Consider the following 24,286-nt stretch of genomic DNA (forward strand, 5'->3'; position numbering starts at 1 on the left):
GCAATCTTAACACATAAACACTATCTTTGATTGTTCTACCAATGGCCTGATACAAAATTTTGTGGACATCTGTCCAGCATGTTACCAAACATTTTACATACTGTAAAAATGGTCATCTATAGTTGTATTTTAGCCTGCTAGCACACGCTTCTATAGCCATAACTGTCAATTAGCACTGCTTATATTAGTGCAGTTTAGAAATGGAAATCTAACCAAAAAGCTAAGTAATCTTAGCACTGCAAAAATGACTTTCATAACTTCAAGTACAGCCAACATACATCACGTTTCTACATGCAGAACATATGGAACCGAAAAACAGCAAGTGTTGTTTTGACAGGAAAAATTTGCCTTTCAAAAATTGTCATATTAGACATTGGGGAAGAGCATCTTCTGCATTAAAAGACAATGTCAGCAATACTAATATATCTTTTTGTCAACTTTTGAAGTGTGATTAATAACATATCTACAGCCTTACAACTTCCATTATCGTCAGGAAACATTCAGATGCTGCTGCAATAATCACCATGAATGTATTTCAGATACAGTGAAATCCATGGTTTTTGGACATATTAGTTACACTTTCCAAGGTGGCAGTCTTTTGGAGCAATGCTAGAAAGACTGATTTTTTTTCCCTGAACATAATTCCCAGAAGCAGAGACTTTCTTTTAGGGCTTTTTTTTTTTAAAAAAAATGTGTGAAAGCATAATTTCAAAACAGGTGTACTGTTAGCAAGTGCTGCACAAAGCTGCTCTTTTCTCTCACTTCTCAACAGATTCTGGTTGTATTTTCTTAGCCAAGACTACATCTGTGCCTATCCTTGAAAAACTAAAAGAAAAGGACAAAGCTCCTGCAAATGTTTCTTTTACTTCTAGTAAAACTCATCACAGGAGTTTACACAAGGAATGAATTGTCCAGGCATCTTCCTTCTTCTCTTGGAGGCCCAAGGCCATCCCAAGGCCAATCAAAATGTGCATCTTGATTCTCCATACAGAAATTGTAAAAGCATTTCATTCTAAAGAGGCTTATTTTAGAAAAACAGAAACAACTGGAAGAAAAAAAAAGCAAAAATACTCCATGGGAACAAAATGTCTCCTAGATCTGCATTCAAAGTCTTCTTAAGCCCTCAATCACCAGTCTAGAGAAAATACAATCATAGCTGTCCACAACCGTCATAATACTGTTTTGTGAACAAGTATTCAAACAAGTCTGTAATGCTATTATAGAGTTCACTTCATCCCTATTCCAAACAAGATCCTGAGCATATCAGAGGTTTAAAGACCTCTCAAGTTACACTACTGAAGACACATTACTTTCCATGCTTCGTTTTCTTTTTTTTCATCACTACAGAACATTGAAGTATTTTAGACTTGATTATGAAGAACTGTATTTTGTAGAAGAAAAAAGGTCATACACCTCACGCTTTAAATAACTACAACATGCAGTAAAACACATTTATATAATAAAGATAATATTTAGTAAAAAGCAGGGTACAAATTTCATAGAATGTCTCTGTAATAAACCATCTTTCCTTGTAACAGAAACAAGAAAAAGGAAATAGTCACTATTGTATCAGGCACTGGAGGGAAGAGACACCACCTACTATTTATGAGAACTAAATGAAGGATAGAAAAGGATTTGGTTGAATGCGATTCCCTCCCTTCATCTGGATTTACCTCCTGAAGACAAATTCTCTTGAAAAGACATGTCTTCCTGTTGTATGTAGTAAAACTCAAGTACTTTGCAAAAATGGCAAGGCCATGTCTCCTGCTACTCCCTGTTCAAGTAGATACTGCTTTTCTGGGGGGAAACTGAGAACTGTACTTCATCTGCAGAAGAAAAAAATGTTAACCTCTTAGCCTCTTGTTGTCATGGGAATAATCTTACATTGCCTTTTGGCCTGGTTTTGCTCATATCTTCCACTCTTAGTTGCCAAAGTCAACACAGTGAACATATTACTTATGCAGTTTCTATCATATATCCCCTACTCTTCTGTACAAAATCAGACAATGCTTTTGAGTTTGAATGCTAACCAATTTGATTCTGACTAAACTGCATGGCATCATTTCTATTCAGTGTCTGTTACCAATCTTACCGCCATACGTCTGAATTTGTTGCAGTAGGTGTATTAAGTAGTGTGAGTAATATTTGCCATATATAGTTTGTTCTTTATCTGCCCCCCCCCCCCAAAAAAAAAACTGGGCGTACAATGCAGCATTTTCTCTTAAAAATGTGTAATTTTGGTTGTGCTATTTAAGTGTGACTATTATGCATTTATGTTAAAGGTGGAAATAAAAAACAACTCCTAAGATGTATTGTTTTTCAATTTTTTAATTGAATTTACAGTTTCACAAGATAAGCTTAAAGAATAATCATTCTCCTTGTATATTTTCAGAGAACTGCCAAGGTGCTGAATGTCTTACATAGTTATATCTTTAAGTCTCTGTTTTGGAGGAACATCTGTTTTGTAAAACTTGCAAACAACTAACATCTACACCATATTTAAAACTATGGCAGAATTTTTTGTATCCCACTTGAGGGAACTGACCTCTAGATTTAAAAAAAAAAAAAAAGTTCATAAAACTTAGTAGAAGAAGACAGACGGAAATTTCTAGAGAATGATTTAGCCCACCTGATTACGGAAAAAGCCTGGATGCCTAACTCTTCAATAGTTTCAGTGAAAAGGATTTAGTGACTCTAAGCATTAACATCTGCTGTACATTTGGACCCTAAAATCAGTGTTAATACTGAATGTTAGAGGCTGGATTTGCACAGCAAAAGAAATGCTCTCCCAGTTACCACATGATGGAAGGTGGCTGGCAGGTGAGCAGAAATGAGGCAATTGTGAATGGTCACTCCAGGACACCTGGGATATGCACATTTGGTTATAGAAAGAGGCCAGCATGGACTGCTTAACAACTCCAGATTCATTGATTTTTTTGTGAAGGAATTAGAAAGATATTATTGATACTGCTTTGGTCATAGTTATGAGGACTAATTGACCACTTTGGAAGAATACAAAGTGAATAGCACAGTGTAGCTGTGAGGCTCACAAACAACTAAAGGAAAACATGCCATTTTCCTCACAGTAACCAGAACAACTTTTCTGAAGCTCTGGGTAAATTCTGTTATTTCCTCTTAGCTTTAAAGAAATAATAAAGCAGTAGGTAAAATAATGTTTCCAGTTTTCCTATTTTATTTTGATATATACCTTTGTGTATAACATATAATACTTATAATGGAGTATAAAAACACAGTTATAATTTCTTGGGGGTAAAGATTGCTGAGTGAATTATACTATATGGGAAGTAGTAGTATATTTAGAGGCTGTGCAGTGCAGTGGTTGAGAGAAAGGACTCTTTCTCTCATAGAGACAGAAGCACTTTTCCTGTCAGAATCTGAAAGTTTCTCTTATTAAAATTCCCTTTAAAAATCATTAATGCATTATTATGGTGGCTGTAGTACTTACATATGGCACTTTCTATTATTTGCAAATAAGTAATGTTTTTCAATATATTGCATTATATCTGACTCAGATAAAACCACACGTATTGCAAGTGATACATCCTTATCAGTTTATAAAGAAAGAACAATGGAGATTTTTACAGGAGCAATTGGAAACTTTGCTTAAACCTAATTTCCTAGCATCTAAAAAGTTGGCTTGAAACAGAATTTACATTCTATTATGTAAAATGTAAATAATGAATTTATAACTAATTATTTTGGCCTACTTTATTTTAAAACTGAAAGGTACTGTTCATTTTATGCCACATGATCCTAACTAATAACCCAGGTGAAAATGTTGTGCAGTGCAAGCGAGTTTTTTGGTGGAAATGGGCAGTGTTTCAATTAAGAGAGGTTTTGAAATACCCCCTGTTTATGCGAAAACATTAAATTTGCCTTTGGATCTAAACTCATATTGATCAGACACATCTGCATTATAGATGCATTTTTGTTATTTGAATGCAATGCTGACATACTGACTGAAGTGAACATAGGAGATCACATGCTGAGACCAATATAAACAATGTAATGAGTTTGTAACTGGTCTCTGCATGTGGAAAACATTTGATGTCTCTGTGGTATTTTTTTCTCCCTTTTTTTTTTTTTTAGTTCTTTCCATTTTTCTGTCAGTTATTTTTTACAATATTATTTAACATTGCACTTGGGACAGGCTACGTTTTACAGTTAGATACTGTAGAAATGGGAAATGGAGGAAAGGGTTGATTGCAGAAGCTTGCTAAAGGTCGCCAACGCACTGAAAGAGCAAGGAGTAACATTCCAGTTGCCTCTAATTCTGTGTACTATTTCTTACAGTATGACTATATATATCTTATTGAGTAATGGATGAATAAATACAGGGACTAATACTGCAGACTGATGAGCACTCTCACCTCATAAAGTCAACTGGGCAACTTAAGCCAAAAAATCAGCTTTGAGGGGAGATAATTTGTGAACGTCACATGAGATAAGAAACACTGTAGAGATATTATTTCTGAAAGGCACCTCGGTAACTTAAAAGCACAGTTATTAAATCAGCCTTGTGCTTGTTGACCATTTGTTTTTTCCTTAAGAGCCTGTATGTAAGTAAATCCAGCATACACAGGTAACACATCAGTGAACATATGAGAAGCTCTGTTTGTGTCTGATCTGTGGAAGGAGAAGACCTTGGCCCGTATAACAGTGATTCTTTAGCTAAAAGAATCACCCCCACTTCTCCCTCCCCATCGGAAAGCCTCTGGATGTATCAGCATCACACGCTGACATCAACAGGAACCATGAGGACACACCTAAAGGGGAGTGTAAGCACTGCTAGCTCTGCATATCAAATGATCTGTCTAGTTTTTACTATTGTCACATTCATCTTAAATGGACCTAGTTGGATTTGTACAAAAATGTGAATAGAGGTGAATACTGCCTTCTCAGAACTTCCTTGGAAGGTGGAACACAGAAGGGTTTAACCTAATGCCTATTTCAGAATAATCAGACTTGCTAAAAAATCATAAAACTGAAACCAAAGAGATTCTAATTTTGAAAACAATCACCAAACAAAAATTCCTTAAGTTAAAAAAATCTCTAAGTAAAATTAATCTTCTCATCTGGATGTACAGTAATCCAAGAGGTGGATAACAAAGTTATTGTGTGGGTTTTTCAATGTTTTTCTTGTGTTCAGTGTGGTATTACACAACTGACTGGGACCTCCTTCGTTAGTACATTGGGAAACATCCTTTGCAGTATTAGAATCTATAAATGAAAAAAATAATTATTGTTTGCCAGAAGTATAAACCCCTGTATTATAAGAAGTTGGCTCTTTGAGTAGCTCAGTTTCCAGTCATTGCTAAATTAATTTACAGATGACAGACAGCCCTCTTTAGCCACTTGAAATCATACTCCATCTGAACTAGGAGGTCTACTGACACTGGGCTAGTTCTGCTTAGACATTCCAGCTTCCACAGACAATAATTGCCCTGGCAACTGATGTGGACAACACTCAGCATCCCCTACATGCAGACAAATCAGGTGGCAGCTACCAACTCAGATTCCAAGCAGGACTCAAGCCTGCCTTTACGAAGAATAGAAAGGCAGCTTTTCTCTCTATGCCTAACTTGAAGCCACCATCATTGACTAAAACTTCTATCTTCTATTGGTTTAACCTCGTACAAGCTAAATAACAGGCCCTGTTCATTGCTGAATGTCCACAAAAATCAAAGCCATCACATATCAGTGACATAGACCCTCATTCAAGGCTGCCTATTTGCCTCTAATAGACATTAGCTGTTTAGCTTCTACTGAATTGCTTTGGTGCTGCTCACTAACAACAGCATCTTTAAATATGACATGAGCCAGCCTGGTTAGTATTTTGAAGTATACTGGTTTTACCACAGTTAGATATTTTCTTGAGAGAAAGCTCTGTCCTAAGTCCACCTCCATTCTAAACACGGAGTTTCAACATTGCTCGATAACACATTTATTTTTATCTGGAGACCATATAGAAGGTATTAAAATAGCCTATTGTAATAACACAGAAGCCTGGAGAAAGATTAAAAATGTGTCTTTCCCATGGAAAGGATGTTAATCTGGTATCAAAAAGTGTTTAGGCTATAATATCTTTGGAAGCTTACGGATGTCACCTTACAATGGTGTGATAACTGTGAAGGGTCTGACTGGAACCAAACAAAGCTGAAATTCAATGTCATCCTGCTTATCCTTTACACGCTATATAACACTAAAGCAGGGAATTTCTAAACAGTAAATCGCTATAATCCCAATGGGAAATCAAGGATGGAGAATTTCCTGTCCTTTGATATTTAAAATCAGAAATGTTGATGTTTTTTTTCAACTTACTTTTATTGGTTTTTGCATAATACTTGAAACAATACATAAAATAAATATTTTACAATTTTGTTCCTGAACATTTTCGCAAAGCAAACAGAAAATATCACAACCTTGCCTACTCTGTTGACCTTCACCACAAGTGTCCAGGACATGAGTGTCTTCACCCACCAGCCAGCTACATAAAGGATTAAGGCAGTATTTTTAAAGGCAAAATCAGGAATGTGCAGGAGAACCCATAAGAAGAATTAATGGTGAAAGTATGCTTTTAGAAGGTTCTCCAACAATCTTTATCAAAAGCACAGGACACAGTGAAAACTCAAGGCTTTTATAAAGAGCAGTTAATAAAAAATTCTTGACCCTCTGCAATTAGACCAGGCACGGTGCAGTAGTTACAAAAAGTATATCTCTAAAGCTTTTTATAACTGTCTTTGAAAATTTTCCCTAACCATAGCTTTGAATCCTGGCAACCTGTATCTTACATCTGACATATAGGGGACCTCATACCTGTCACTCAGCAAAAAGAAATGAACTATCTTACCTCACTTCCTGCAGAGAAAGCTAAAAGAACACCAATAGCTTTCATACCAAAACACTGATATTTTCAAAGGCTGCCAGAAACCCTCTTTATCCCATTCAACATCACAAGAAAGCAGCTTTGCTCCCAGAGAAGAGAGAGCATCAGCAAACCTTTGAAGAAGCACTTCTCATTGACCAGTACACATCAATGGATTCTGCTTTCGTTCAGTTACCATTAACTGATAACTTAAGTTACCAGATATGTTGACCATCTTCCAAATCAGAAAGGGTTAATATATTTTCAAAAGTAATTACAGGTCATTTGAAATGAAATGAAAATGTTTTGCATAGTATATAGGATATATACAAACAAGTGCAAATATATGCCTGAACACATGAACAAGCTACAGCCTCAGCTCTTCAGTTCACGATGTGTAACCATACTTTGGAACAGCAAAACAAGCGATTGATAGCACCAGCTCTGCAACACAGCAGCAGCAGAGAACAGCAGATCAGATCAAATCAGCCTGTGAAGAGAATTTAGAATAAGACCTGAACCAGGACTATAAATTCATGATCTGTTAGAAGTATTTTCAAATCTTTCATAATTACAATAATTAATACTAGGCTATATAGTCTTTTTTACATCAATTTCTAGTAGTTGATCAGTATTTTTATCGAAGCATCATCAAGAAAATCATTCTTTGCACAGATTTCAGTAAAACATCATTATTTTCTGCACTTTCAAGTGTTCAAACCCGGATTGGACAGAGCTTTTGGTGACATGGTTTAATGTGAGGTGTCCCTGCCCATGACAGGGGGGTTGGAACTAGATGACCTTAAGGTCCTTTCCAACCCTGACTATTCTATGATTCTATGATTCATCCAAGGCTCTGTCCAACCCGGCCTTGAACACCACCAGGGATGGAACATTCACAGCTGCCTTGGGCAACCCATTCCAGCGCCTCACCACCCTCACAGTAAAGACCTTCTTCCTTATGTCCAATCTAAACTTCCCCTGCTTAACTTTTAACCTACTACACCTTGTCCTATCACTACAGTCCCTAATGAAGAGTCCCCCCACAGCATCCTTATAGGCCCCCTTCAGATACTGGAAGGCTGCTATAAGGTCTCCACGCAGCCTTCTCTTCTCCAGGCTGAACAGCCCCAACTTTCTCAGCCTATCTTCATACAGGAGGTGCTCCAGTCCCCTGATCATCCTCATGGCCCTTCTCTGGACTTGTTCCAACAGTTCCATGTCCTTTTTATGTTGAGGACACCAGAACTGCACACAATACTCCAAGTGGGGTATCACGAGAGCAGAGTAGAGGGGCAGGATCACCTCCATTGACCTGCTGGTCACTCTCCTTTTGATGAAGCCTTTACCACATCAAAAGGATCAAAAGGATACAGTTGCCTTTCTGGGCTGTGAGCGCGCACTGAAGCCAGCTCATCTTCACTTTCTCATCAACCAGCACCCCCAAGTCCTTCGCTACAGGGCTGTTCTGAATCTCTTCTCTGCCCAGCCTGTAGCTGTGCCTGGGATTGCTCCCACCCAGGGGTAGGAAATTGTACTTGACACGGTTAAATTTCATGAGGTTGGCATCAAAATGACATCACAAGCGTGTCAAGGTCCCTCTGGATGGCATTCCTTCCCTCCAGCGTATCAACCGAACCACACAGCTTGGTGTCATCGCAAACTTGCTGAGGGCGCACTCAATCCCACTGTCCATGTCACCAACGAAGATGGTGAACAAGACCAGTCCCAACACTGATCCCTGAGGGACACCACTCGTTACTGATCTCCAGCCGGACATTGAGCCATTGACCACAACTCTCTGTGTGCGGCCATCCAGACAGTTATTTGTCCACCAAGTGCTCCACCTATCAAATTGATGTCTCTCCAATTTAGAGACAAGGATGTCATGCAGGACAGTGTCGAATGCTTTGCACAAGTCCAGGTAGATGACACCAACTGCACTACCCCTGTCCATCAGTTCTGTAGCCCCATCATAGAAGGCCACCAAATTGGTCAGGCAGGATTTCCCCTTAGTGAAGCCATGCTGGCTGTCACCAAGAACCTTGTTGTTTTTCATGTGCCTTAGGATGCCATCCTGGAGCATCTGCTCCAAGATTTTGCCAGGCACAGAGGTGAGACTGCCTGGTCTGTAATTCCCCGGGTCGTCCATTTTCCCCTTCTTGAAAATGGGGGTTATATTTCCCTTTTTCCAGTCATCGGGAACTTCACCTGACTGCCATGATTTTTCCAAATATAATGGCCAGTGGCTTAGCAACTCCATTTGCCAGCTCCTTCAGGACCCACGGATTGATTTTCATCAGGTCCCATGGACTTGTTCACATTCAGGTTCTTAAGATGGTCTTGAACCAGATGCTCTCCTACAGTGGGCCTAAGGTCTTCATTCTCACAGTCTCTGCATCTGCCTTCCAAGACTTGGGTGGTGTGGTGGGAGCATTTGCCAGTGAAGAAGGGCTGACTATATTCTCCATATTAAATTCTGTTAGCCTTCAAAACAGTGGCTGCCGTTAAAATGCTACTGGCCAGTGTGAACTCCTCAAATTGTACCATGAATTCTTCAGAAATGTTCTAGTCAGCTCTGGCCAAAACTGCACCCAGTAATTGCTAATTATATAATGATATATTTGACAAATCCCAGGATTTTTCTAGCACTACTTTATTTATTAGCATTGGTACAGCCAAAGAGAGGGGTTTATCTCACTCAACTGTAGGTGTCTGCAGCTGAGCAGTTACTGCAGTCTTGCTTTATTATTCAGTGGCAGTTTTGTTTGCAGTACATACTTCAGGAGTCCATTTAAAGATGAAATGGAGCACCCTACAAGTCTCTGTTTCTCTCTGCAGATTAAAAGCATCCCACAATGACAAACCAAGTGAGACCAAGCCCACCTGAAGGTTATGCTTCTGTGAATCAAATCAAACCCCAAGGGTGTGCAGAGTCCTCACAACTTGTAAGATACAGAAGTAATAAGCAGTGTCTGAAACTGTCTGAAATACTGTCAGACTGCTTCTCTCTGTAAGCCTGTCAAGAAAACAAAGTTCTGAGCCTCCCTTTCCCTCTTTGTAGTGTGAGATTTCTGTGTTTAATTACCTCACAGAGATGTTGTGAGGCCCACCTACATAATGTTTGCAAAGGAATGTTTGTAGAGCACTGTACGGCACATGAAAAGTAGGTAGGCGAGTCAGTCACCAAGGTGGAGACAGAATAGTCTATCGAGCTCCGGCTTCCTACATTTTTGTTCACTCTACTGTACACTCTGTGGCTGCAGATGTTTAGATAGCCTAGTCTTGCAATTAATTAATTATTTTCTCAGTATAAGCTGTATTGAAGGCCCCTGTATAAGACTACTGTTTGCAAATAGCTTACAAGTTGCTTCTGTTTTTTACTATATGTAGTACTGTCATAGCTACTGCGTTTGTACACAGAGTGGCATGGATTTTCCAGTCAGTGCTGACTCTGGACAGTTTTAGCTCCGAAGGAAACTGCTTAGGAAATGCATGTGAAAACAGCACTATTAAGGGAAATAATACTTATCTGAATTGTAATAACCCTTACCCGTGACTACTGTAGTGATATTTATGCACGTGTGGAGGAATTCACTGTGGGCTCACAGCAAACAGGGAAAGCCAGAGCATCCAGCATGAATGGTGGCTGTTTAAGCAGGGCACAATATTGCTACTGTTACAGACAGCTGGGAGGAAGTCTTAGAGGGGCATCATGGTCCACTGGCCGCACACTTCTGTCTGACAGCTTTGAAAGAGGCCAGCAAGAAAAATATATGTCTATTAAGCAGCAGCAAACCCTGCTCCTCCTTGGGGAACAGTGAGAACTGGGAGACAAAATTTTAGTTGCCTTACCCATTCCCTTCAGAAAACAAAAATACCCCATAATTTGAAGCTCCCATTTTACCTTCTCCCTGGTGGCTCAAATGCACTAAAAGAGCTGAATTGCAGAGAGCTGGTCTCTGGCTTTTGAATCCTGAGAGCCTAAGCAGGCAGAGACATAGTTACAATATCTCACACTTAGGCCATTTGGCTCAATTAGTCTTAGAATCAGCTAGACTTTTGCTGGCATTGCAAAATGCTACTAGCGCAGGAACATAGGACTGGTCCAAAACCAATTTGAAAGGATGCAGTCCAGAAGTTCCAGGCTCTCCTCCCTCATTTCATTGGTACTCATGCTAGGCAGCCTTCTCTGTTTTTTAAGGGTTTTTTTGTTACACATGCTGCTCTGATGAGAGTAGTAAGTATGGCCAGGTGACTCTCCAGGAGGTGGTTGACTCCTGTTGTTTAAATCCACTGTACTATTTCCACTGGCAGAGACTCATGGAAGCCCAGGTGGTTGTAGCTGGTGAGAGAGTAGCATCTTATAACCAAGTTTCAAGGTGGAAGTCAGTGCAGAATTACACTCGATTGCAGCAAGGACTAAGAGAGAGAAGCCTCCCTGCATTACTAAGTGTTTCAAAGGTGAAGGACTTATGACTCCTTTGAGAGTTTAGGACAGTGCCAGCTCTTGATGGTAGCTAATGTGGCACAAAGGAGAGGCTAAATTCACCCTGGATTTAGCACACCTAAATCAACAGAATTGCACCAATTTGAATTTAGTTTGACTTTCTAAGAATAGTGCCTATAAAAGTTGATGCAAACTCTAGAAAGCATTTCAATTACCCACCTTGCTTTCTCTTTATCTGTTCTTGGGTTATAGTGTTAGTCATCTCGCCCACCATGTACATCCTGCTTCTACCCTGAAATTCATCAATGTTGCTTGAATACTCATTATTTTTACTGACTATAGATCTCACACTTTTAAAGCTAAGATGGTGGACTGTGCATTAAAACATTTGTGCAATTACTGAAATCTGCAAAGATTTCACAAGATGCTTATGTTACTATTTCATATTTACAGTAAAGAGGAAGTGTCCATAGATATGAATGTGATAGAGTGAACATGATGTGAGAGAAAGTATAGAATATAAAGATAAAATATCTGTGAAGAGTTTGAAAGCATGAAAAAAAAGCTTGTTCTTAGAAAACATACATTTTTAAAAAGTAAAAAAATACACAGAATTTCTATTTTTAAAACTGAATTTTGTTTTAATATAAGAATAGTATTATGAAGAATGCACATAGCATAACGGAACCATTGCTGTATAAAGCGCTGAAAAAGTAGTAAAATCTTCATATTTGAGTAACAAAACATACAATTTCTAAAAAAGATCTGTGCTTAAATAGATGTTTGTTTGTTGATTTCTTTTTGATTTGAGCAATCTGAATTACAGAAAATAGAAATGTCAGCATTTTTAGCTTGTATGTGACAAAGGAAAGTTGTATCTGCAGGGATCAGAAATAGTGTTTCATGGCAATGCCTCACTGTTACTGAAAACACAAGAGCAGAGAAAGGTTACTTGCTCAGAGCTGCTGTCCTTTGAGGTGTATGCTCTATAAGCCTATTCTTGTAATAGCTGCTCGAAAACACATATGAAAATCACCATATCCATAGAGTAGACTGAGATGTGCTGTTTATTTGAGAGAAGTGAATTGTGATAGCATCCTGAACTTGGGACTTGTGAAAAAAATACATGCACCTTTCCAAGCTCATCACAGAGCTCCAGTTTTCATTTTTATTTGTGAAGTGTTAGCAGCCAAGGCCTAAAGCAAAAGCAAACCCCTGTCAACTCATGCTTTTCTGCCACGTAAAGGATGGAACAAGAGACCAAAACAGGATGAATGCTTTGTTAATACCTTCAGAAAGATGGGGAGTGTCCAAGGTGAGTGGTCACCCTAACCTAAAGTAGTAACTCTCAGCATTAAGAAGCAAATGTTATGGCACAGAAAATAAAGAATAATAGAATTCAAGAATGTCAGAGCAAGATGAATTTAACACAATTTCTTTATCCCCAGCATGCCAGAGGACATTTAGCTGATGCTGGAGGGTGACAATACCAGTTAAGTTGCTGCACTAGTCAGTAATTTTAGAATCAACAGAAAAGCTGAGGTGAAGGTCTGAAGACTTGTGTTCATGTATTACCTCCTGCTTGTAGGATGTTTCAGTTGTTTTGATACTGCTGTCTTGCTCTTACAACCTGCTCCTTGCCAAAAAACTAGTCTTTTTTGTTTTGCCTGGAAAAAGAGGTATTGAATGATTCAGAAGATGCACCAACAGAGCCAAATAGGCCTTTTTCATTCTGTCAGAGCCTGAGGAGCTCATGGACTTTTCCAATATAAAATTCCAAGGGTAACATGGCCATTCGGAAGCAATATAGCACTTAAAGCCATTGTAAACAGAGCATTTCCAAGGACATGCTCCTCTTCTATAGGTAATGTGGAAATCACTGGTGGTGAAATAATTACACATAATATACCATTTGAAACCTATCCAAGAGGCAGAAACAACAAAGAATTCTTTGACAGAAGGATCATTCAGCACCTGTAAAGTTAAAAAAAAAAAAAAAAAAAATCCCTTAGTAGAAGGCTTTGATGGTTCATAGGGAATTCTGAGATGTTCAGCAGAGCTCCAACTTTTAGAGTCAATGATTCAGATCAGGATTTACTAAAATATCAGGTGTTGTAGTGATTTCTCTACTCCCAGGTAGTGAATAGTCTTTTATGGCTGTATCCAGAGTAAGATGATAATGAGGAGAAAAATCTCTGGCTAACAGTATTTTGTTGTCTATATCCATACCTAAATAAGCATTTAATGAAAGACTAGGGAAAGAGCTAAAAATAAAATAAATATTTGAAAATGCTGTAGGAAGTCATTAGAATAGAGTTATTTTTAAATAAGGAATTGCAGTAAATTTAGCTAGTAATACATGGAAAATATTGCATGAAATACTACAAGTAACTAAATTTGAAGAACTCATTTGTAATTTGTGGAAACCATTTTCTGGGCTTCAAATATAAAATAAATATTTTAAGCTTTGTTTCATAATGCTTTTACAATCACTGATATAAGATATTTCAGCTGCAAAGATTTTATTTTCAGTGTTTCTTAATTTTTCCATAACAGGCCTTAGAAAAAAAAAACTTGGAGAAATTAAAATTTCATTTAAAAAATATCTAGAGTTTTTCCCCCAAAGATTCTCATTTTTATTGTTGCACCTGAGCTGTAGTGCCTAACTTGACTATTTTCATGCTACTGCAAGTTAAATTGGCCTATAAGTTTAATAGGCAGAAGAGGTAAATCAGGTCCTTCACCTCTATAATTTATCTAGGATTTTCTTTTTTATATAATGATGTTATTTAGTGTTACGTTTTATGTACGTGCTTGTTCAGGACCCCATTTTTCCTACTGTTTTACAGCTTAGCAGTAATTTCCCAGCTCTATGTTGAGTTCTTTCCCTTCAGTCTACTCTGTGTATAGTCTCCTAAAACTGTCATCCTTTGTCCTTTGCTTAAAGTTTTCCTTGTATCTCCACTACCTGAGTTTCCTATTTATCTTTTACCAACTTGAATATAAATTTACACAAATTGCTCCAGAAACCAATGCTTGTCATTTACATTTAAAGAAACTGCAACAGACCAGAAAAGTACAGAAATTGCTAAGGTAGATCAGCTGAAATTCAGATATTTGAATGTGTCCTCATCAAAATGCTTGCTCCATAATTTTTTGACAGCAACTTGCCTTCTCTGCTTAAGGATGCATTTCTAGGGATAGTTATCATTGCTAAGCAGTTTGGTGCGTGCCTACAAGGAGGTGCCGACAAATGAACATCAACCTGACGTGACCTTAGATCTTCCTCAAAGAAGAGATTTCTAGGTCTGAACATGGAAGGGAAGGAGGAGAGATGTTATCTGCTGAGCTAGTTTTTAACAGAGGTATTCCTGTGAGCTGCCACTGGTGACTTGCTGAAAGTAGCTTTTTATTGCTTGCTCAGAGACCAGCTGTGATTTTAACAGCTGGTTTTACCAGACTAGATGGAGTCCAGAAAAACCCTGCCTGTTTTGATGCCCCTAAAGCCCATTCTCAGTTCTCAAATGAGATATTACCACACATGCCCTGAAAGATCTGTGCTTGGAGCACATCTACATATCTTGTCCAAAACAAATGTGGCTACCTAGTGCATCACAAAAGCTGAAGAAAGGATGGGAGTTCCCACTTTTTTAAAACAGTTGATGGCCAGTTTAGGATATCAGAGACAGTTCAACTACTGAATTGGACTAATTGTGAAGTGAAGATTCAAGAACAGATTTGCAATAGGGAGAGAGCAAATGCCAACATTTGGCATTCATGGTGCCCTCACCCAGGAAAGGAAAGGCTGGAGTTTGGATTCCTGACTCTGCTCTGTATTTTGTATTACATACCTATTGACTAATAAATATAAGCAGTCCAGAGAGCAAAGACGACAGATTCTTTGGCCTTTCCTTTCCTAACACTGTTATCCAAAACACAAAGAAAGAGAACTATGCTCACTTTCACTCCTGGTGCTGGTGCACTCAACCTTTAATGGCACCAGGCAAAGAAGAACAACTTCAAGAGGCCATATGGAGCTTATCTGTACTCCAAACAGCATGCAGTCTGGTGATTCAGAAAGTAGATATCAGTCTGTCATATACCAAATCATTGTTCTTAGCAATAAGCACTTAGTACTATATTGTATAGCATTCCTTACAATCTAGCAATGATGTTGTTGTAAAGTCTTTCACTGCTTATACAAAAATATGGCTATTCATATATGGTTTATTAACAGAGGCAGGATCAAATAACAAAAGGTTGCACTATGCATCCTGGACAGAGGTATGTACATGAGCCTATGAAAACGGTGATGTTCAAGAGACATTTTTATTGTTACGCATCCTATTTGCTGTCTGGAAGTGCTGTAATCTCAGTTTACATAATTGGCTCATTTTATGTAAGCCTCAGAAAAATCCCAAACAACCCCTATTTTAGTAGAATCAGCCCTTCTTACTAGCATATTGAAACACTTTCAAATATTTTTCTGCTAGAAGTCCATGCTCTGGGAAGATTCAGATGCAAAATTATTATATAGGATAAAGAGAAGGCAGAAGTAGTCATTAGAGCTATGGGCAGCACAGGCATTTTAACAGCTACTTAGCAACTGTTATGCAGTGCCATTTGGTGAAATGGTTTAGGGAAGAGTTTGGTGGGGCAGCTAGATACATAATTTAGAGAGAAATAAACAAGAGGTCACTAGAATATAAAAGCCCTGAATGCTTGCTTGTTTATTAATAATGGGAAAGAACAGTTGCACAATACATGGGAACTCAGTTCCTATAAGCAACACCATCCATATGAAATAAATTTTGTAAAAACCAGCTGTCAAGTAATCATGATGCTGATATATTGAAGTATTCAGCAGCTGATCCTATTGGTCAAATCAACTCTGTTAATTCTCTGGAAGGATGTTGTAAGGAACTCTTTTTAATAAAACGAAAATATTATTGCTAAAACATTACCAGCATTTCCCATACTGCATATGTGTTACTGGGTAAAGCATATGAGAATATGTTTGCACGGCAGATGCTCCACAAAATAAAGCTGTACTGTACTTTTGTTTGTCACTAACAACATCTTGGAAGTTGAGATATGTGCCAATAACCATGAGGCAGTTACACTGTTGGGATAAACCACAAAGAGTTCGCAAGCTTCTGCTATGTAATTTTTCTGTAATTGTAGTTAACAGTTTCATTCCCATAGTAGGGTTTGCTCATTCTTTCCACAACAGTTGACCCAATTTATTGATCAAAAGAAAAGAACACAAATAACTCAGTGAAAGTTGTGGAGTTCCAAGCAAGCTGTCAACAAGTAACAAGACGCACCAGTGTGATTTCACAAAAAAATAAGACCTAGCTAGAAATGGTGCTTCCCAATCAGCACTTATTCTCTTCTCTATGAAAATCATTGGAGCTTTTAAATTATTTCTCAATTGGATGCAAACTTACGCTGTGCTCATTTCATCCACTCTTTGGCATCAGAGCCTGACAATGGAAAAGTAGTAGTTAAATGGGCCATTTATGATAATGCTTTTTAGAAAAACTCTTGTCCTGTGGCTACTGGCACCACAGATCTGTTTATTACAACATAAAGTTCAGCAGATATCTTGCTGATTGATAGAAGTTTCTCGTCATGGCTTTCTGGGACAGTTTCAAGCAATATTCATGATTTCCTTAGCAAAAGGCAGTGAAAGAGATGTTCACCTCAAGGACATTATAATGAGATTATAAAGAGGGGGAAGAAAGACAGAGGGAAGAGACAAATGCTTAGAATCAGATTCAACTTATTTAAGTTGTACAGAATAGACACAAACGCAGGTCAAGAACTGAGAGGCAATCTTGGAAGAGCAAGAGCGCGTAGGCTTTATAATACATACTCTTAAGCACTGACTTGGAACCCACCCCTAAAACATAAGCAAAATAGCTGAAAAAACCTTTGGCAAAATACTTTTTACAGCTTTTGTGGCTATTTTGTATGAATGGCTGATGTTCATCAGTGTTACCTTTACTCCAATTCATTACAGGTCCCAGAACTGCTAGCAGACCATACAGATTCCAATTTAGGCTGGATATTTTGTTTCTTCTATAAAAGCTGAGATAAAAGTATATAATAAATCTTTGCTAAAATAATGTCAAGAATTATGTAATGCCTTTAAAAATTATGTAATACATTTCCACGATGAAGCGCATTAAGGCAATCTTAATCCTTTGTAATTTTTTAAGGAAATGTCATTGCTTTCAAGCTTGTCAAGTTTGTCATTGCCACCAAGTTTGAATCTTGGCCTTTGTGACTTAAATATTTATTAACCTCATGTAAAAAATATGAAATGACACATAGAAATTAAAAATATGGTAACAGGAAGAATGTAAAAAAGATACATATGGAAGTACTGACATGTATGTTGCTTCTGGGCACAGCTGATGGCAATATTAATCGGAGCTGTGGTGCTGCAACTATTTATATATAATCAGAACATGTAAGAGCAAAGGCAGTACAGTGCATACTTCTAAATTAGAGCAGGAGGCTTTGCTAATTATCAATTTTGTCTTCATGTCTATACATTTTGGATGAAACTTCTCCCAGAAATGTTCTCAAGCTTAATTAATTATCGATATAAACACCACAAACACATCAAAGATACTTGTAGGTTCCAAAAGCCTTATTTTCTTTATCATCAGGGGCTACTAATCACTGATGGTTTACTGCAGTGGCATATAGAAGAAATGTACACCATACTGGATCAACCAAAAAAAAAACCCAGTACACGATATGATTACAGAAGTGACTAGCTTCTAGATGTAAATTTCCTAGCTGTAAATCTTATGGGATTTTTTGTTTGTTTTGCTGTTTGGGTTTTTTGTTGTTTTTCAGGCTGCTATACACTGTTGTTTCTCCCTGAACTATTTTACAGTGAGCTCTTTATGACAGGGAATGAAATTTCTATCTGAGAGCAACGTCCAAAGAAGGCATGATTTTGGTGAATCACAAACCATTCACCCGTGTCCTCAAAAAGTGCTCCTCTGTGAGGTATTTGTTATCATCTGCTAAAATAAACCAATCTCCTCAGCTGTGATGGTGTCATCACAAACCTCCAAGCTAGGTTTTACAGTGCAGTATGAGGCCCATGACACCACTCCAGAAACCTCCAAAGTATGTCTAGGCAGTGTATTTCTCTGCCTTGTTTATAATTTGTAAGAACAAATTGCACTATGGGTGTAACATCTTCAGATCATGACCACAGTAATTATTAGTCAAAGTTACAAGATAAACAATTAATTTACTTTATCACAGTGAAGGTAAAGCACTTGTGTTATCTTTAAACAACCTACACCAGATAAAATAACATGTGCTGTACATCTGATACTTGTGTTCTATCTCTAGCAGAGGCTCCAGATTCCTTCTTGCAAGATCTCACCCATCTAGGAGAACCAGAGATTTCCTTATGTGGCTGGCCAAGTTGCCACAGTGGTGCTTTGTAAAAGTAATCATGAGGCTATTGCACAGCATGTGGCTGTGAGCTTAATTACCACAACATACCTTATCTGCCACACCCTGTCTTTAAAATAGCAGACCTAATCTTGACGTGTGATCCTATGATTATGCCTTCCCCATTGTCCCTAATAAAACTCTCTTTGCATGATGAGGCATTGAAAGCTGTCCATCAAATTTAAAGAAAATTCTATTCACTCGATTAAAAGGAACAGTGATACCTGACAACCCAAACTGCAGAACATCTCCCCTCCCTCCCTGAATATTCAGTAAATAAAAGTACGATTACTTTATCCACCTGGCATTCACAAACTGAAGCATTCTCCAAAATTGTGCTTTGACAGAAGGAACTTGCATCGTTTACATATATTTTAAAGATGAATAGAGGTATACAATGCAATTTAAAAGTTTTCTTAGCTCAGATAATCTCAAAAGTTCATAGAGCCAACAGTCTATATTACAATATTATGATATTATGTTTATCAGTGTCAGGTAACCCTAGTACTTGTCACAGTTTCATTTTTGGTGAGAGAATAAATTGTTATGAAGATCTGTAATAGCTGAAATATGACAGAAGCAGAGGATGATCTAGAGGAGTAAGTTTTGCCCCCACAATCTTTTCAGACTCTTGCTAGGAAGTCATTTCCAAAAACATTACAAAAAGGACTTTTCTTAGTCTTGCCTTACAAGAGCTACTTCCACAGATGGCTATCCTTCATGTTTTCTAATTCTAGTGTTTTCTTGTCAGAGGAATATTTATGGCCAGTTTTGCTTTCTCAGCTCTAAAAAGTTTCAGTAGTAAATATTTGCAGAAGAAAGTACAAAGCCTGACAGAAAAATTATTCAACAGTTCAGCATATCTATTTCCCAGCTAAATGTGGTCTTGTGTAGGTATAGTGCTCTTTTTGCATGAAGTTTTGTAAATTTTCATTCATCCTATGTACAATTTAATAAGATTCTTCATCAGTATTTTATTTTTCTATTAAGACTTTACAGTAAACAAGTTCCCATGTATAAAATGTGAGTACTATACACTTATCAAGCCCTCCCCATGTTCTTACTTTAACGTGGAAACACTGGCTATCTAGCATTCTATTTCTGCTATTAGAAGGACGAAACAGTCTGTGTCAAGGTTCATAGCCAAGCTAAAACGACAGATCAGGTTTTAAATCATACACTATGATTGATTCTGCTTGAAACTAGATTGGCTATGTCCAAGCCGTACCACATTTAGCTTAGAAATTCTTTACCGAAGTTCTATAGATCTTTTAGGCATCTTAATAGGCAAATGTCAAAATACAACAAAGTCATCAAGCAGCCTAATTGGTATGATAAAAAAAAAAAGTAAACTGTACAGTTAATTTTGAAAAGTATAAACTGAGAAATAGTAAAAACCTGTTTATTTTTCATTTAACATTAAATTGCTTGCTACAAGACATGCTCCAGTGTATTTTCCATTTTAAATGTCTGGTGCAATAGACCCTCCTTCCTTGTGAAGAACTTCCTGACAAAGAGTCAGTCAACAAAGATATGTGTATGGGAGGTGTTTCTGATGTTAACATTTTTCAGTCAAGTATGACAGCCAGTTTGTCACACTATTTAACCACAGACATGCTGGTTGGCAGTTCATCTGTGAAAACCATTTCTTAGAGATGAAGTACCCTAAAGTATGTGCCTATCTCTTATGACAATAACACTTAAATCTTGTTTGGGTGTACCAAAATGGTGCTGCTGAGTATAACTATTTTTCAGAGGCATGAAATGGTGCTTATTCTACTCCTCTAACAACAGTTACTTTCTGCAATGGAGTCACAGTTCCAGGGAAACAGTTCATATCACCAGATTTCTGCCAAATCCCTGAAATCAGGGAAAACTGAATCTGTGCAGATACCTGCTGTTTACAGCAGCTGAGAAAACTAAGGGAAAAGCAGGAAGAAGTGCTCTGCATTTAAAAGGCCTGTCAAAATTCTTTCAGTCAAACAGAGCTCCAAGAAAGGGAGTTGCAGGTTCTGTTAGCAGATATTCAAGGACACTTAGGTAGGCATGAAAGAAAACCATCCAGACTGTAACAGGCCAAGGGATTCAAGAGCTTTCATGTAAATCCTTGCTGTTCAAGAGTTTATGTGAAACTAATTCTGCTGCATTTATCTATAGATGGAGACCTTTCTCTAAATAAAATCACTGGAATTTATAAACTCCAAGCCAGTGGCAGAAAAGTCAATGCAAAATATATTCTACAAAATACAATAGTGGAAAAAAAAACAAACAAACAAACCCCAAACCAAAAGAGGAAACAATTGGAGCTCTTGTGCAAAACAGCAGTATTCTTTGGTGTCACTATTCCTTTGTTAATCAGGAAAATAGCAAAATGACCCCACTTAACTTCACTACAGAAAAGAGTGGAAACAAGCCAGCTGACAGCTATCCAGTCAGGCCTACAAACAAAGAAATCTAATTTTGATATGTTAAAAATAAAAATAATTAAATAAAATGTAATACTTCAAAGTTAATTTTTAGCAACTTAACATCCAGAGCTTGTCAAACTATTTTGAATTATCTATTCCACCAAGTTAAAAATAAAGACGCTTTAAATGTATTAAAATTATTCCTTCACCCCTTAAAGTCTTGAAGTGACTTCTTTTCTTGAAGAAAGCAATTTCATATCAAAATGTGTTTTGCATTTTTTTATGTAGCACTTCTTTTTTTACATTACTTATTGAGAAGACTAAAATATTTATTTAATAATAATAAAAAAAGATATTTAAGACATGCCATTGGTATTTCTTTCAAGCAGAAAAAATAATTTTTCCTATAGAATTGTGAACATAAGACCATTAGTATCACACTTTCCTTTGTTTCTCCTCTCTTTGCCAGATAACAAAGTGGCAAAGGGGAGAGATTACGAAAATGAAATAAAGACTTGAAAATTTAAAAAATTCTTTACAGACAATGTTTTTTTTCCAAAGTAGATGATTTCTTTTGCCTAGAACAAGTCTTATATGAAAAAGATCATTGGCCAACATCGTGACAGAAATATTGGAAAATATTAACCACTCTTAATAACATGTCTTCACAGTTGTTCTCTCTTCTCATCTGGAAATCACATCTATACATTATTTTGCACAAATATTTTACTTAGGTAGTCTCTTCCTTGTAAATCTGGTGAAAAAAGAGTTTATGAGTTTTTGGAAAGCATAGCTGTAGGCTATGCGGGAGGACACTGACCGGCTGAGAAATGCTACAAGCAGCTGCGGTTCCATGGAGTTCCAAGGAATTGCAACCACTTACGCCAGATCTAAATATATCTTCCTCTGAAGAGTTCCTGTCAACTAAAGTAATCAGGCTTCAAACAGAGGTGGGAGTTTGCCATGATTTCTGTTTCTGGACAGTTCAATTACAGCACTCCTCTGAGATTCCCTTTTGAGAAAAGTCAAAACTAATTTGGTCCCCACATGTAATGGAAGATGTTTTAGTTTTTTGGGTTTTGATGAAGTGAAATAAAACACAGTCAAAGAAAACAGACCCTTTCCATTAATACTTTTCATGAAATTATAATGGTGAACAGTTGCTCTGTGTGAAAATTATAGATTTTTATCAAAATCTCCTTCAACAACTTTTTACCTGTTACATAAAGTTAACTATTTACTAGTTAACTCTCAGGGATTGTGAGAATGAAGACCTTAGGCCCACTGTAGGAGAGCATCTGGTTCAAGACCATCTTAAGAACCTGAACGTGAACAAGTCCATGGGACCTGATGAAAATCAATCCGTGGATCCTGAAGGAGCTGGCAAATGGAGTTGCTCAGCCACTGGCCATTGTATTTGGAAAAATCATGGCAGTCAGGTGAAGTTCCCGATGACTGGAAAAAGGGAAATATAACCCCCATTTTCAAGAAGGGGAAAATGGATGACCTGGGGAACTACAGACCAGGCAGTCTCACCTCTGTGCCTGGCAAAATCTTGGAGCAGATTCTCCTGGAGGGCATCCTAAGGCACATGAAAAACAAGGTTCTTGGTGACAGCCAGCATGGCTTCACTAAGGGGAAATCCTGCCTGACCAATTTGGTGGCCTTCTATGATGGGGCTACAGAACTGATGGACAGGGGTAGTGCAGTTGATGTCATCTACCTGGACTTGTGCAAAGCATTCGACACTGTCCTGCATGACATCCTTGTCTCTAAATTGGAGAGACATCAATTTGATAGGTGGAGCACTTGGTGGACAAATAACTGGCTGGATGGCCGCACACAGAGAGTTGTGGTCAATGGCTCAATGTCCGGCTGGAGATCAGTAACGAGTGGTGTCCCTCAGGGATCAGTGTTGGGACTGGTCTTGTTCACCATCTTTGTTGGTGACATGGACAGTGGGATTGAGTGCGCCCTCAGCAAGTTTGCGATGACACCAAGCTGTGTGGTTCGGTTGATACGCTGGAGGGAAGGAATGCCATCCAGAGGGACCTCGGCACGCTTGTGATGTCATTTTGATGCCAACCTCATGAAATTTAACCGTGTCAAGTACAATTTCCTACCCCTGGGTGGGAGCAATCCCAGGCACAGCTACAGGATGGGCAGAGAAGAGATTCAGAACAGCCCTGTAGCGAAGGACTTGGGGGTGCTGGTTGATGAGAAAGTGAAGATGAGCTGGCTTCAGTGCGCGCTCACAGCCCAGAAAGGCAACTGTATCCTTTTGATCCTTTTGATGTGGTAAAGGCTTCATCAAAAGGAGAGTGACCAGCAGGTCAATGGAGGTGATCCTGCCCCTCTACTCTGCTCTCGTGATACCCCACTTGGAGTATTGTGTGCAGTTCTGGTGTCCTCAACATAAAAAGGACATGGAACTGTTGGAACAAGTCCAGAGAAGGGCCATGAGGATGATCAGGGGACTGGAGCACCTCCTGTATGAAGACAGGCTGAGAAAGTTGGGGCTGTTCAGCCTGGAGAAGAGAAGGCTGCGTGGAGACCTTATAGCAGCCTTCCAGTATCTGAAGGGGGCCTATAAGGATGCTGTGGGGGGACTCTTCATTAGGGACTGTAGTGATAGGACAAGGTGTAGTAGGTTAAAAGTTAAACAGGGGACATAAGGAAGAAGGTCTTTACTGTGAGGGTGGTGAGGCGCTGGAATGGGTTGCCCAAGGCAGCTGTGAATGTTCCATCCCTGGTGGTGTTCAAGGCCGGGTTGGACAGAGCCTTGGATGAATCATAGAATCATAGAATAGTCAGGGTTGGAAAGGACCTTAAGGTCATCTAGTTCCAACCCCCCTGTCATGGGCAGGGACACCTCACATTAAACCATGTCACCAAAAGCTCTGTCCAATCCGGGTTTGAACACTTGAAAGTGCAGAAAATAATGATGTTTTACTGAAATCTGTGCAAAGAATGATTTTCTTGATGATGCTTCGATAAAAATACTGATCAACTACTAGAAATTGATGTAAAAAAGACTATATAGCCTAGTATTAA

At 38.2% G+C, this 24,286-nt stretch overlaps 1 protein-coding gene across 2 annotated transcripts in view; it reads right to left on the reverse strand.

The window, feature by feature from the left end:
- The window catches only part of PDE7B (phosphodiesterase 7B), a 174,516-nt gene that overhangs the window by 121,163 nt on the left and 29,067 nt on the right, over positions 1-24,286 (reverse strand). The window contains exon 1 of one of the 2 annotated variants that reach the window (XM_057407887.1): positions 17,341-17,629. The exons of the other annotated variant lie outside the window; for it this stretch is intronic. The gene's annotated coding sequence lies outside the window, so the exon portion shown is untranslated. Of the gene's footprint in view, positions 1-17,340; positions 17,630-24,286 lie in introns of those variants that run through there. 2 annotated transcript variants of the gene reach the window in all.

This window comes from Pezoporus wallicus, unplaced genomic scaffold, assembly GCF_028554395.1.
Source record: "Pezoporus wallicus isolate ANWC-B61680 ecotype Strahan unplaced genomic scaffold, APGP_CSIRO_Pwel_v1 contig_3817, whole genome shotgun sequence".
NCBI classification, from domain to species: Eukaryota; Metazoa; Chordata; class Aves; order Psittaciformes; family Psittacidae; genus Pezoporus; species Pezoporus wallicus.